The sequence below is a fragment of the Magnolia sinica genome, chromosome 5, assembly GCF_029962835.1.
Source record: "Magnolia sinica isolate HGM2019 chromosome 5, MsV1, whole genome shotgun sequence".
NCBI classification, from domain to species: Eukaryota; Viridiplantae; Streptophyta; class Magnoliopsida; order Magnoliales; family Magnoliaceae; genus Magnolia; species Magnolia sinica.
In genome coordinates this window covers 64,343,172-64,358,577 of record NC_080577.1, presented here as the reverse complement: position 1 = coordinate 64,358,577, position 15,406 = coordinate 64,343,172, and positions in this window count along the sequence as shown.

Genomic DNA, 15,406 nt, shown 5'->3' with positions numbered 1-15,406 from the left:
TGTAAGCCCACATACAAAGACACAATTGTAAGGGTTTTGGGTGAACACTGGGAAAACCTATCTTTAGTGAACGCTAATATCCCCTGTGTGAGGATATTAGGAGTGGAGTAGCTTTTTGTGTGGCTGTTGGATAACAGTTGGTGAACACACAGGCGAACCACTATAAATCCTTTGAGTTGTGGTTGATTGATTTATTCTTTTAATTATTTTTATTCTTTTTGTGGGATGTATGTATGGTGGTGAATGTTGTAATTATTTCAAGCTTTGTGAGAATGTTGTAATAGCTTAGAATTTACTTTCTGCTATTCCTTTATAAGCTTGTTTTTCAATTTCATTTTGAAAGTTGTTCCATCAAGGTTGCCCTGCCATTTTTATGGTGTATGGCTGTCCCTAGAACAATACATCTTTAATTACAAGTTATTTCAATTCAGTTCATATTTGTTTTTGTATTCCTCTTCGATTTGAGACTTGATACAAAGACCTTTCTAGAAATAAGGTTGTCCTACCATAAACTCTGTTTTTGGTGTAAGGTTGTCCTTAGAATAACGTTTGTATCAACCTCTCAAGATCTGAATTTTGAGGTTGTTTTTCTTTCCTGCATTATTATTTAATTTGGCTATCATTTTCTTTATTATTCCGCTGTTATAAGTTTTTATTTGGCATTGTCCTATTCACCCCCCCCTCTAGGACATATAGCTTGGCCTTTTCAAAAGTGACCAAAAAATGCCCTGCACACATAAAGGAACCAGTCTTACCTATTCTTGACTTCTCTGATAGAATCAAGACATTGTCTTGGCCAATATGTCAAGCGATCATTTCCGGAGAAATAGCAGGACCTCCAAAGCATGGTCGCGAGGTTGACTGGGAAGCCTGGATGAAGTTGACAGCCAATCTGCGGACTGACATCGTCTGATCTCCAGCAAGAGAAGATACATCGCCACTAACACTTTCAAAAAAGAAGCGTAAGAAATCGAAGCATTAAGAACTTCAAGAGAAGATCCAGGAGCATAAGAAGAGGAAGTTCCCGAATACTTAGGACATCGTGAAGGCTCAAAACAGCTAAATAAAATTTAATAGCCCTTTCATGAATGAATTACTAATGATCCCACTGAACATTCGACGATATCAGTTGTAACACCCCGGCCCCTCCGGTAAGATATTGTCCACTTTGGTTGGCACAATGTCCACCTTCACGGCTTTGTTCTCGTAGGTGGAAGCGGTTAGCGAACCACCTGTAAAACGTGTCTTACCCTTAAGGTCGGAGCCCTATATATAGACCAAGATCTTAGGCTCTCCCTTTCCGATTGGGACTGAACACCCACCTCCTTGACAGCTGGCTCGTCACCAACTCGGCTAGGCAAGGACTCACCCCACCTCGGTAGACATCACCCTCGCTCTTATACCATTTGTAACACCCTGGTCCTAATGGTAAGATATTGTCCGCTTTGGCTGGCACAATGTCCACCTTCACGGCTTTGTTCTCGCAGGTGGAAGCGGTTAGCAAACCACTCACAAAACACATCTTACCCTTGAAGGCCGAAGCCCCACATATAGCCAAGATCTTAGGCTCTCCCTTTCCGATGTGGGACTGGACCTCAAGGAGGTGGGTGTCCAGTCCCACATCGGAAAGAGAGAGCCTAAGATCTTGGTCTATATGTGGGGCACCGATCTTAAGGGTAAGACGTGTTTTGTGGATGGTTCACTAACCGCTTCCACCAGCGAGAATAAAGTAGTGAAGGTGGACATTGTGCCAGCCAAAGTGGAGAATATCTTACCGGAGGGGCTGGGGTGTTACAAATGGTATCAGAGCGATCTGGGCTATCTGTGGGGCTGTAGCCTTCACCGATAAGACGCATTTTGTGGGTGGTTCGCTAACCACTTCCACCTACGAGAATAAAGCCATGAACGTGGACATTGTGCCAGCCAAAGCGGACAATATCTTACCGGAGGGGCCGGGGTATTAGATCAGTTTATTCTTCAAAGTGAGCCAACGGATCGAACAACATAAAGCCGCATGATGTATACTCCCAACTGGTCGATATGAGAACCCAAAATATTGGAGGGTATTCTTTTAGAGAGAGGGTCGAAGTAACAAATCGGCGAAATGCATCCAACGCGATTTCTGATTCCTTGATACAATACCCATGCACCGTTTTCTATAGTCTTCCACAAGACAACATGCCAACGCTTCAGAGAGAAAAGATTACTATGGGGAACTGAAGAATTCTGCACATGCGGATTCTTATCACCTCGCAAATATTATACTAATTAGGCCAAGGCCATTCTCGCTAAACATTCCACGACGCTGATGGAGGTCAGCCTTTATGGTGCAATTAAGGCTACTTCTGAATACTTTTGTAAAGATCATATGATCTATAAAGGGTTCCTTAGTTACTGGTGCCCTATCTCGAACTCTTTTCATCTACCTCTAGGTGAAGTCAGTATCACCCTGTGGGACCTTCATAGGATGGCAGGCCTCCCCATAACAGGTCATTTCTATGATGAATACGTTCCACCAATGAGGAATTCTCACACTTTTCCTCTTCTAAAAGACAAGCACTAGTGTCGGACACTTCCGTGGAACTCTTCAGGGAGATGTCTAAATTCCTTGATATAAGAAAGATTCCACATCTCCTTTGGCTGGCTCATTTCTCTCAAGAGCTGCGGTACATTTCCTTTCCTTTCATCATTATTTTATACATTTACTAACATTATTCTCGTTCCTATCCTTCTTCCTCTAACAAGTTTAAGAATAACAATTCAGATGAATTGGAAAATGCCCGTCGCAGAATAAGGAACCCATCAGAATTCTCATCCAAAGGCGAAGTAGCGGCCTTTCTAGCATATTAGCTCAGTATAGTAGTACTACCAAGTTCCAAGTGGGCAAATGTTATCAGACCATCCGTATTTGTTATCACAGGAGGATTGGTAGAAGGGTGAAAATATTCACTAGTGCTTCCCGTACTCTGTTCATTATATCGGGCCTTTAGAGATATCGCTACGCACTGTCAAAACCTATCTGTCGGGGCTAGTTCAGCATTCACTCCATGGCACTACTTTTTTAGATGGCTGGGCATATACTTCCCATGGATGTATGATGACCCTGAAAAAGCTTACGTGCATCCCTCACGACTACCTTTATGTCACTACTAGTAGAGAATAATGCCGAAACGAATGTACGAGTGGGTGTTTGACACCATCGAGTCAACAAATGCTATTGACTTTTACCAGTTCTCATTCATCCAATACATTATAGTTCATGAAGATGTTGATGATGACAACCTTCCTCCAGTTGAGCAAGCCTTCTTCATATCAATACGGTCCAACAGCCTGCCTTTGCGAGAGGGCAGTGAGTTTTGGAGGGAGCCATACTACCCTAATCGGTTTGCGCGGCAGTTCGGATATGATCAGACTATTCCTGAGCAATCTGTAGTAGAGACTCGCAGCATGCGAAGTTAGGGCCCTATAACTGGGGCTTGATCTGGAGGCAACTACTTGCGGCCTGCATCAATTCAAAATTCATTATTTTAAGCTTTGGCTGTTTTATCCGCACGACCTACCTGTGGATGCGATGGTGGGTGCACAAGCATTTCTCATCCACTGATGTCTACTAGTAGACTCACAAATATGGGTTCCTGTGAATCAGAAAATGCGATATGATAGACGGGATAGGCTACACTTTTGAACACAACCATGCTCCTGCCTCTGGGGAAGCTTACATAAGAATTTCTATGGAAGAACACATTCATGAAGTCAAACTGGCCAACACTCTTGATGTAAGTGCTATAGTTTTTATCCCTGTCTGTTGTCAAATTTGTGATGACAAAATCACTGTTATGTTATATATAACTTGCTTAAGTGAAGCTCTCTCAAAGATCAACATTCATGAACAAGCTAAGCTCACATCAAGCAAAGCTCACAAGTACAAGGATCAATCTTGAATGAAAGAACTGCTCACAAGACAAGACTCAAGCTGCAAGACTTCAAGAAGAGTTCAAGGCAGTTTGTACACTTTCAAGATTGAGCTACATCAAGGTTTGATCTACATCAAGATTACAAGGCTCATACTTCAAGGTCACTTGTTCCTAATGTTTCAATGTCCATACTTCATGATTGAGGTTTGATTGACCATAGGTTGACCTTAGAAGTAGGTCATTTCGGATACATAAACCGAATGTTTATTTTACATGTGATTGGTCTGTTCTTCGACTAGTCCTAGGTCTTCTTCGACTAGTCCTAGACTTGCTTCGACCAGTCTAAGATATTCTTCGACCAGTCGTGAGTTTGTTACAAATTCCGGATAAAAACTGTTAGCCTTCGACTAGTCCAGGAATCTGTTCGACCAGTCGTAGGAACAGTGTCGACTGATCTTCGACCAGTCGTAAAACCTTCGACTCGAAGTCCAGTGATGGTTTACAGGACCTACGACCAGTCGAAGGAAACCTACGACCAGTCGTAGGTGACCTACGACCAGTCGTAAAACGGTCAAAGTATATCCCGCTGGTTTTTTCAAATATCTGTTATGGCTTCGACTAGTCGAAGAGCACTCTAGACCAGTCGAAGACCCGATCTTCTCACCTATATATAGTGCACGAATCTCAGAAGAAATCATCGAATTAATTATAGTATTCAAGCCAATCTTCGTCGAACTTCTGAGAGATAATTCTATGCTCCATTTAAGCTAAGTGTGCTTATTTAATATTCTTCTTTCCTTAGCTTTATTTAATTGATTTTGTTTCTGCTATTCCAATCTGATTTGATAAGAGGAATTGTTATTCCCTTTCTTTGGAATCAAAATCAATTAATGCAAGCCCTATTTGGTTTAATTTAAAATCTATTAGAACTAGAACCATTGTAATCGAGTACTGGACATTGAACTTGGACATTCAATCATCTACTTTGATTTGGTTCTACCGGGCTGCTACAACGAAGGAGATATTCAAGTATTTTACATATTGTAAATTCCTTTCTATTATTTTGGTTTCTTTCAAGATTTGGCAGAAAAATCTTGTTATATTGGTTATCTGAGGAGAGCCAGGAAAACTCAAAAGTGGGGGTTTTTTTAATTATGTAAGCCCACATACAAAGACACAATTGTAAGGGTTTTGGGTGAACCTGGGAAAACCTATTTTTAGTGAACGCTAATATCCCCTGTGTGAGGATATTAGGAGTGGAGTAGCTTTCTGTGTGGCTGTTGTTTAACAGTTGGTGGACACACAGGTGAACCACTATAAACCCTTGTGTTGTGGTTGATTATTTTATACTTCTTATTTTTAATTATTCTTTTATGGGTTGTATGTATGGTGGTGAATGTTGTAATCATTTAATTCAAGCTTTGTGAGAATGTTGTAATAGTTTAGAATTTATTTTCAGCTATTCCTTTATCAGCTTGAATTTCAATTTCATTTGAAAGTTGTTCCAGCAAGGTTGCCCTGCCATTTTTATGGTGTATGGCTGTCCCTAGAATAATACATTTTTGATTACAAGTTATTTCAATTCAGTTTATATTTATTTTTGTATTCCTCTTCGATTTGAGACTTGATACAAAGATCTTTCTAGAAATAAGGTTGTCCTATCATAAACTCTATTTTTGGTGTAAGGTTGTCCTTAGAACAACGTTTGTATCAACCTCTCAAGATCTGAATTTTAAGGTCATTTTAATTTACTGCATTGTTATTCACTTTGGCTATCATATTCTTTATTATTCCGCTGTTATAAGTTTTTATTTGGCATTGTCCTATTCACCCCCCCTCTAGGACATATAGCTTGGCCTTTTCAAGTGGTATCAGAGCCTAATAGCTCTTTTTTTTTATTCTTGGATTTAATTCCTGAGCTAACGATTTAAGCTATTTAAGATGTCAAATTTTGATAGCCTTTCAGTCACTAGGCCTCCACCCTTTGATGGCTCCAATTATGCCTATTGGAAAGCCAGAATGAGGATCTTCCTCAAATCAATGGATGAAAATGTGTGGCAAGCCACAGTGACTGAATGGAATCCTCCTATCATGGAAGTTACTGGGGTTGACGGTTCAAAATCAATGAAAGTCACACCATATTACCAATGGACCACTCTTCAGAAAAGTGAGAGTAGTGCAAATGCTAAAGCACTAAATTCAATTACTTGCGCACTATCACCGGATGAGTTCAAAAGAATCATTTCCTGTGATACTGCAAAGCAAGCTTGGGATATATTAGAAATGACACACGAGGGTACTACAATTGTCAAAAAATCTAAAGTCCAACTCACAACCAGATTTGAAGAAATTCATATGGAGGAAAATGAAATGTTTATGGACTTTTACACTAGATTGAATGACATTGTAAACTCAATGTGGGGTCTTGGCGATAAAATCCCAGAAAGTAAAGTGTGTGCAAAAATACTACGCTCACTTCCTGAACGGTTCAATTCTAAAGTAACCGCGATCCAGGAACTTCGTGATACGGATAATATGAGGGTAGAAGAACTAGTTGGTTCACTACAAACCTACGAGTTAAACTTTAAAGCTCCTAAAGGAAAATCTATCGCACTAAAATCTTCTAAATGTAATTCAAAAGAAAATTCTGATTCAGAAGATGATATGGCTCTTTTAGCTAAAAAATTTTACAAGATTTTCAAAAGCAAGAAAAGGGTTGATTTTTAAAAATCAAATGACAAAAAGAAGTTTAGACCCAAATCTCGAAAATCTTTGAAAGATAGTCAATGTTACAACTGTCTAGAATATGGGCACTTAGTAAATAGATGTCCTAAAAGGGACAAACCCAAGAAGAAGGGTATGTTGGCTACATGGGATGAATCATCTGATTCTGAAGGTTCTTCTGAATCAGAAGATTCTGATACTGAGTCGGGCAATGAGGTTAAAGCTCTTATGACTCTAGCCAAATTCACATTTTCAGATAATGACTCTACAAGTGAAGAAAATTTGAATAGTGAATGTGAAAATGAAGATGATCTTCAAGACGCTTACAATGCCCTATATAAGGAAAGTTGTAAAATTGCTGTCAAACTTAAAATTCAAAAAGAAAAGTTTTCTAAACTCAAAAATTGTTTTGAATCACTTGTCTTAGAAAAATCACAAATTTCATATTGTTTTGAAAAATCAAAATGCGATTTGGAATTCAAAAACTCACTAATTGTTGATTTAAAATCTGAAATTGAGAATCTTAAAACTGAAGTATCTTCTCTTCTGAGTCTAAAGGACACATGGAAATATGCCCAAGGTGATCCAAAGTTAGAGAAACTTTTATCCGGATCTAGAAAATGTGGCGATCGATCCGGGTTGGGCTATGATAAAAATTTATCTCCTAAACAAATGTATACTCTACCTATGTTTGTTAAAGGAGAGTCCTCAAACTCAAAAGGGAAAAGTACTTATCAAGATTTTTCTAAAAATTCAAAAACTTTTCAAAAACCTAGAAACAGCCATGTCAACTTTAATTAGAAACGAAATCCACTAGCTGAAAAGATAGTTGATTTACTCAAGGAGCTCTTAAAATCTAACTCTATAGGTCATTCCTACAAATGTACACAAAAGAATACCAACTATGTTCCTAAACCCAAAACAGTTATGAAATGGGTTCCTAAAGTCACCTGCTTGGTTGCTCACACTGCTTTCAAAGCAACAAGTCATTCAAAGTGGTACCTAGACAGTGGATGCTCCAGGCATATGACAGGTGACAAAGCATTATTCACCGATCTGAAAGATATGACTGATGGTTCAGTCACATTTGGTGATGGTAGCAACTGCAAGATTATAGGCCAAGGTACGGTTCAACTTTTTAATCTTCCTGTGTTTAAAAATGTTTTATACATTGAAGGCCTAAAGCACAACTTGCTTAGTATATCACAAATATGTGATAATAACCATAATGTTCGGTTTTCTAATCAAAGCTATGAAATACTAAATAATAAGGGTTCTGTAATATTAACTGGACGTAGAACGTTTGAAAATTGCTATATTATTAGTGAATCCAGCTCATCTAATCAAACATGTTACATGGTCCATACAGACGAGACTGATTTATGGCACAAACGTCTTGGACATGTACATTATCAAAATTTATATCGATTGAGCAAACGAGAACTTGTAAGAGGTTTACCAAACTTCAAAAATTAGATAAAATATGTGGTGAGTGCCAGATAGGCAAACAAACAAAGAACTCACACAAAAAGGTGAATTCAAATACCACATCAAGACCACTCGAACTTCTCCACATGGATCTGATAGGACCTACCAGAACGGAAAGTCATGGTGGTAAAAAGTATATCTTGGTAATAGTTGATGACTTTACCAGATTCACTTGGGTAGTCTTCTTAAGGGATAAATCTGAAACCCTTGAAGAAGTAAGAAAAGTTCTCAAAAGGATTCAAACTGAAAAATCTTCTCAAATCAGTAAAATTCGTAGTGATCATGGATCTGAATTTGAGAATAGCAATTTTGAGAAGTTCTGTACCGACCAAGGTATATTACATGAATTCTCTGCTCCAAAAACTCCACAACAAAATGGAATTGTTGAAAGAAAGAATAGGGTGCTTCAAGAAATGGCTAATGTCATGTTGAATAGCATGAAGCTCTCTAAAAATCTTTGGGTCACAGTCAACACAGCTTGCTATATTATTAACCGAGTCTACACTAGAAAAGATAATAATAAAACGGCTTACGAATTGTGGTTCAATAAAAAGCCTACTGTTAAATACTTTCGAGTTTTTGGCAGCAAATGCTATATTTTACGTGATCGTGAAAATTTGGAAAAGTTCGATACGAAGAGTGATGAAGGTATTTTTCTAGGATATTCTTTAAACAGTCGAGCTTATAGGGTCCTGAACAAAAGGACTGGTGTGATTCAAGAATCCATTAATGTTATCATTGATGATCACTTAAACACACCAATTTCTAATTCAGATAATGATGAAGTATTAATCATTGATAAACCCAATACTTCATCGAATCAGATTGATTCTGAGTTGAGGACTGTTAAAGATCATCCAACCACTCAAATTCTTGGAAACCCTCTCACCGGTGTTCGCACCCGTAGATAACTTGAAGATATATGTAATTATGTATGTTTTACATCCCAAATTGAACCATCTAATGTAAAAGAAGCTCTTGCTAATGAGAACTGGATTGTTGCGATGCAAGATGAACTCAACCAATTCATAAGAAATGATGTTTGGTATCTCGTACCAAGACCTAAAGATAAACACATCATTGGAACAAATGGATATTCAAAAATAAGTCTGACAAATGTGGAAATATAATTAGCAACAAGGCTAGACTAGTGGTACAAGGTTATACTCAAATTGAAGGAATTGATTTCGATAAAACCTTTGCACCAGTAGCACGTCTTGAATCTATCAGACTATTTATATCCATTGCTTGTTTTAGAAAGATAAAGATCTATCAGATGAATGTGAAAAGTGCTTTTCTAAATGGCGATTTACATGAAGGAGTTTATGTTGAACAGCCAATGGGATTTGAAGATTCCAAAAATACTGATCATGTATATCGGCTTAAAAAGGCACTTTATGGTTTAAAACAAGCACCTAGGGCATGGTATGAGAAACTAACGAAATTTCTTTTAAGTCATGATTTTCAAATGGGATCTGTTGATAAAACTCTGTTTGTTAAGAAACATAATGATCATATCTTAATGGTGCAGATTTATGTTGATGATATCATTTATGGATCAACTTGTACTGACTTGACTACTGAGTTTGCAGATTTGATGAAATCATAGTTCGAAATGAGCATGGTTGGGGAATTGACTTATTTCCTTGGATTGCAAGTAAAGCAACAATTTGAAGGAATATTCATTTCTTAATCTAAGTATGCTTTGAATCTAATCAAGAGATTTGGATTTGAGAATGGCAAAAATTTCGATACTCCTATGAGTACTACCCTGAAACTATCAAAGGACTCTAATGGTAAAAATGTTGACTCAAAACTTTATCGGAGTATGATTGGTAGTTTATTATATTTAACTGCTAGTAGACCTGATATTTCTCTAAGTGTTGGTATTTGCGCAAGATATCAATCTGATCCAAAAGAATCTCACTTGATTGCTGTCAAGCGAATTATTAGATATGTCGCAAGTACTGTAAATCTTAGTCTCTGGTATCCTCATGAAACCAATGTCCAATTAGCTGCGTACTCGGATGCTGACTGGGCTGGTAATCTAGATGATAGAAAATAAACCAGTGGTGGTTGTTTTTTCATTGGAAATTGTCTAGTTTCCTGGTTTAGTAAGAAACAAAATTCTATATCACTTTCAACAGCTGAAGCTGAGTATATCGCAGCTGGTAATGCATGTACACAGCTTGTTTGGATGCAACGAATGCTAAGTGATTATGGAATTAAACAGGATTCTATGTTATTACATTTTGATAATTCCAGTGCGATAAATATTTCAAAAAATCCTATTCAGCATTCTCATACTAAGCATATTGACATTAGATTTCATTATATAAGGGAATTAGTAGAAGAAAAAGTTATATCTCTAGAATATATTTCTACTGAAGATCAACGAGCTGACATTTTCACAAAACCTCTCGATAAAAGCAGGTTCAAAAAGATGAAATTTGATCTTGGCATGTGCATTCTAAATTAATTATTTATGCCTACTTTTATTATAATGTATATATTTGATAAATTGAATTCTAATTTTTGTATAATTTGCAAGATATATGAATTAGTGTATATATATTTTTGAATAACTGGATTCTGACTCAGCAAATGATCCAGATTTTGTACCATCTGATGTTGATGCACGTCTGAGTGCATTAGAGGGTAAAGTTAAGGATATTAATGTTAAGTTGGAAAACATGTCTGTTGCTCATGATTTGCAATTCAAATACATGCGCAAATATCTAAGGCGCTTGAACAAAGGCATGCACCAACTTGATCCTTCTATTCCTGCTCCTTCATCAAGTTCTAGTTCTGACTAGTTTTTATGAGACTTTTGGTCTGTAATAACTTTATTACTTAGCACTTGTTTGCTTGAGTTTGAGTTGGATTTTATGCTGGATATTTGTTCTTGATGTAATATTTATGCTGGATATATGTGATGTTATCTTGAGTATCTATATGACTCTTTTGCTATACTCTCTTACTTCCTCATGTTTCCTCTCATGACTTCCTTTATTTAGTTCTCCTTTGTCATATTGTGACAAAAAGGGGGAGAATGGTTTGTTCTTTATGTGATTGTGAGAGGAGTAGCATTGGTTATGTTTCTCAGGGGGAGTTAGGGGGAATATATGTTTGATCTTGTTGAATGAAACTGGTTGAATGTTGAATATTGAATATTGATTTGCAGGTAATAACCAGTTGTTTTACTTTTGTTTGGTTATGTGTTTTGTCACTAATTTGACAAAGGGGGAGATTGTAAGTGCTATAGTTTTTATCCCTGTCTGTTGTCAAATTTGTGATGACAAAATCACTGTTATGTTATATATAACTTGCTTAAGTGAAGCTCTCTCAAAGATCAACATTCATGAACAAGCTAAGCTCACATCAAGCAAAGCTCACAAGTACAAGGATCAATCTTGAATGAAAGAACTGCTCACAAGACAAGACTCAAGCTGCAAGACTTCAAGAAAAGTTCAAGGCAGTTTGTACACTTTCAAGATTGAGCTACATCAAGGTTTGATCTACATCAAGATTACAAGGCTCATACTTCAAGGTCACTTGTTCCTAATGTTTCAATGTCCATACTTCATGATTGAGGTTTGATTGACCATAGGTTGACCTTAGAAGTAGGTTATTTCGGATACATAAACCGAATGTTTATTTTACATGTGATTGGTCTGTTCTTCGACTAGTCCTAGGTCTTCTTCGACTAGTCCTAGACTTGCTTCGACCAGTCTAAGATATTCCTCGACTAGTCGTGAGTTTGTTACAAATTCCGGATAAAAACTGTTAGCCTTCGACTAGTCCAAGAATCTGTTCGACCAGTTGTAGGAACAGTGTCGACTGATCTTCGACCAGTCGTAAAACCTTCGACTCGAAGTCCAGCGATGGTTTACAGGACCTACGACCAGTCGAAGGAAACCTACGACCAGTCGTAGGTGACCTACGACCAGTCGTAAAACGGTCAAAGTATATCCCGCCGGTTTTTTCAAATATCTGTTATGGCTTCGACTAGTCGAAGAGCACTCTAGACCAGTCGAAGACCCGATCTTCTCACCTATATATAGTGCACGAATCTCAGAAGAAATCATCGAATTAATTATAGTATTCAAGCCAATCTTCGTCGAACTTCTGAGAGATAATTCTGTGCTCCATCTAAGCTAAGTGTGCTTATTTAATATTCTTCTTTCCTTAGCTTTATTTAATTGATTTTGTTTCTGCTATTCCAATCTGATTTAATAAGAGGAATTGTTATTTCCTTTCTTTGGAATCAAAATCAATTAATGCAAGCCCTATTTGGTTTAATTTAAAATCTATTAGAACTAGAACCATTGTAATCGAGTACTGGACATTAAACTTGGACATTCAATCATCTACTTTGATTTGGTTCTATCGGGCTGCTACAACGAAGGAGATATTCAGGTATTTTACATATTGTAAATTCCTTTCTATTATTTTGGTTTCTTTCAAGATTTGCCAGAAAAATCTTGTTATATTGGTTATCTGAGGAGAGCCAGGAAAACTTAGAAGTGGGGGTTTTTTTAATTGTGTAAGCCCACATACAAAGACACAATTGTAAGGGTTTTGGGTGAACCTGGGAAAACCTATTTTTAGTGAACGCTAATATCCCCTGTGTGAGGATATTAGGAGTGGAGTAGCTTTCTGTGTGGCTGTTGTTTAACAGTTGGTGGACACACAGGCGAACCACTATAAACCCTTGTGTTGTGGTTGATTATTTTATACTTCTTATTTTTAATTATTCATTTGTGGGTTGTATGTATGGTGGTGAATGTTGTAATCATTTAATTCAAGCTTTGTGAGAATGTTGTAATTGTTTAGAATTTATTTTCAGCTATTCCTTTATCAGCTTGAATTTCAATTTCATTTGAAAGTTGTTCCAGCAAGGTTGCCCTGCCATTTTTATGGTGTATGGCTGTCCCTAGAACAATACATTTTTTATTACAAGTTATTTCAATTCAATTTATATTTATTTTTGTATTCCTCTTCGATTTGAGACTTGATATAAAGATCTTTCTAGAAATAAGGTTGTCCTACCATAAACTCTGTTTTTGGTGTAAGGTTGTCCTTAGAACAACGTTTGTATCAACCTCTCAAGATCTGAATTTTGAGGTCATTTTAATTTACTGCATTGTTATTCACTTTGGCTATCATATTCTTTATTATTCCGCTGTTATAAGTTTTTATTTGGCATTGTCCTATTCACCCCCCCTCTAGGACATATAGCTTGGCCTTTTCACTTGAAGGTTGGATCACCCGTGGGTTTCCATTAGCACACTTTAAGTCACATAGAAAGCCTACAAATAGAGAAAATGCTCCCACGGATGCCACCAAAACACCCCATATTCCTGCTTCTATAGACCCTGCCCCCACTCCAGAGGTCGTCGTGCCTTCAGAACCTCAAGAAGTGCCTTCATCTATTTCACCACCTCCTCCTCACAGAGATTCTTCATCGCTCGTGACCAGATCATAGACGCGGCCGCGATCTTCTATATCCCCGATGACCACTACCACAGAAGACCCTGCTTCTACTAGTAAGAGGCAATCAGTACGGAAAGGAAAACAAGTGGTTATTGAAGAATCTTCTCTGGAATCATCATTGTCTTCATCATCCATAGAGGGGGAAGACGGAGAATCCACTTCCAGTGACTCTTCTTCCACTAATCAAGAGTCATCCTTTAATGACTCAGAAGAAGAGGGTGAACTGAATGCAGACACAAGGGAAGTCGAAGAAAAGGAAGCAACAGAAGAAGGAGAAGTGGACATAGGTGAAGATGATGGAATTGGTGCCACTACTGAAATCAATGAAGAATTCCACAAGAAAACATTCCCCCAGCCACTACTACGGGTGTTGATGAGGAAGAAGAACCCTTGGACTATGGGGAGTATGATGATATAGTTGGGGCTGACTTGATTATATCATTTAGCAACAACTATTCTCCTCTTTCACGTGCGGCACCTTCAAATTCTTCGACCAATGTTGTAGCATCTCTAAAAACTCCTCTGACTCCCACAGATGTAGTTCAGGCTGCCCTTCCGGCCTCTGCTTCTAGTAAGCGTTCTGCTAAGAAAATGATAGAGCCCCTCAAACTTCCTATCAAGATTAGCAGAGCAGCTTGTGGAATAATTTTTCAAACAGAGTCCGCTGATGTTGTGACTCCAACTACCGTAGCATCAAGCACAGAGACCAAAGCGTTGTCTTTTGCCAATATGGTTTTAAATTTACCGGAACCATCCGCTCCCCCAGAAGATAGGCAATCTTCAGAAGCAGTGATTCTTGCTCTGGCACCTTCGGTACCTGCAGGTACACTTTATTTCCTTGCTTTATACTAATTTACCTACAATCCATACCTTAACTTACGTATTTTATTTGCATTTCACAGTCTACGCTATCTTTAGTGGCTTTGCAAGTTCAAATTTTGTCACCACTGTGTTGAATATCGTATCCTTGGAAAAGATCTCTCCTCCTGCACTATCCCTATTGCAGAGCTTAGCATCAGCAACCATCTACATCTTTAAAGACCCATCTCAATGGTTCGATTTGGAGATAATGTTGTCTTCTCTCGAGAATGTTGCACGAATTGTCAGGATTAATATTTTCCCTCTGCGTGAGTCTTTATCCCATTTCTGTGAGACTTTTTGCAAATTGGGAGATGCCTGAAATAAGAATTATTGCAGCTTAAAGAAAAAGTTTCAAAGGCAATGATGACAATTTCTATTTATGATAAGGAATTTCTTTCCTTGGAGGAGCAAGTAAAGGCTACTAAGCATTCCTTGGTGACTATAACAGAGACGATTGCAAACCTCAAGCAGTTGTAATGACCTGAAAAATTTCATGCTAAGACTCGAGTATTGCCTCTATTTCCCTTAGAAGTTATTTGTGGGTTAATTAGCATTAAACTCGATTGCTTGTGAAATTAACATCAATCACTTTAAATTTGATCTGCAGGACTCAAAACCTGTAGAATCGTTAGCGCTATGTTACTCTAAAATCCGGGATTCAACGCTAAATCCAGTTGCTCTCAGAAATTTTTAGAAGCTTTGGATCGGACCTGGACTGGGCATTGAAAGTCCGCTAGCGATGATCTTAGACAGTTATGGTCACCATGTTGGACTTGACCATCACCTCAAAAATCAAGTCCAGATGATGTCCTGGGTCGATTTGATTGAGTCTGGAGTGAAGAGTGTGAGAACAGTGAGAAATTAAATATGATTTTATGAAATCTGAGTCATGTCGCTTGCGCAATGATTTTAAGCAATCTGAC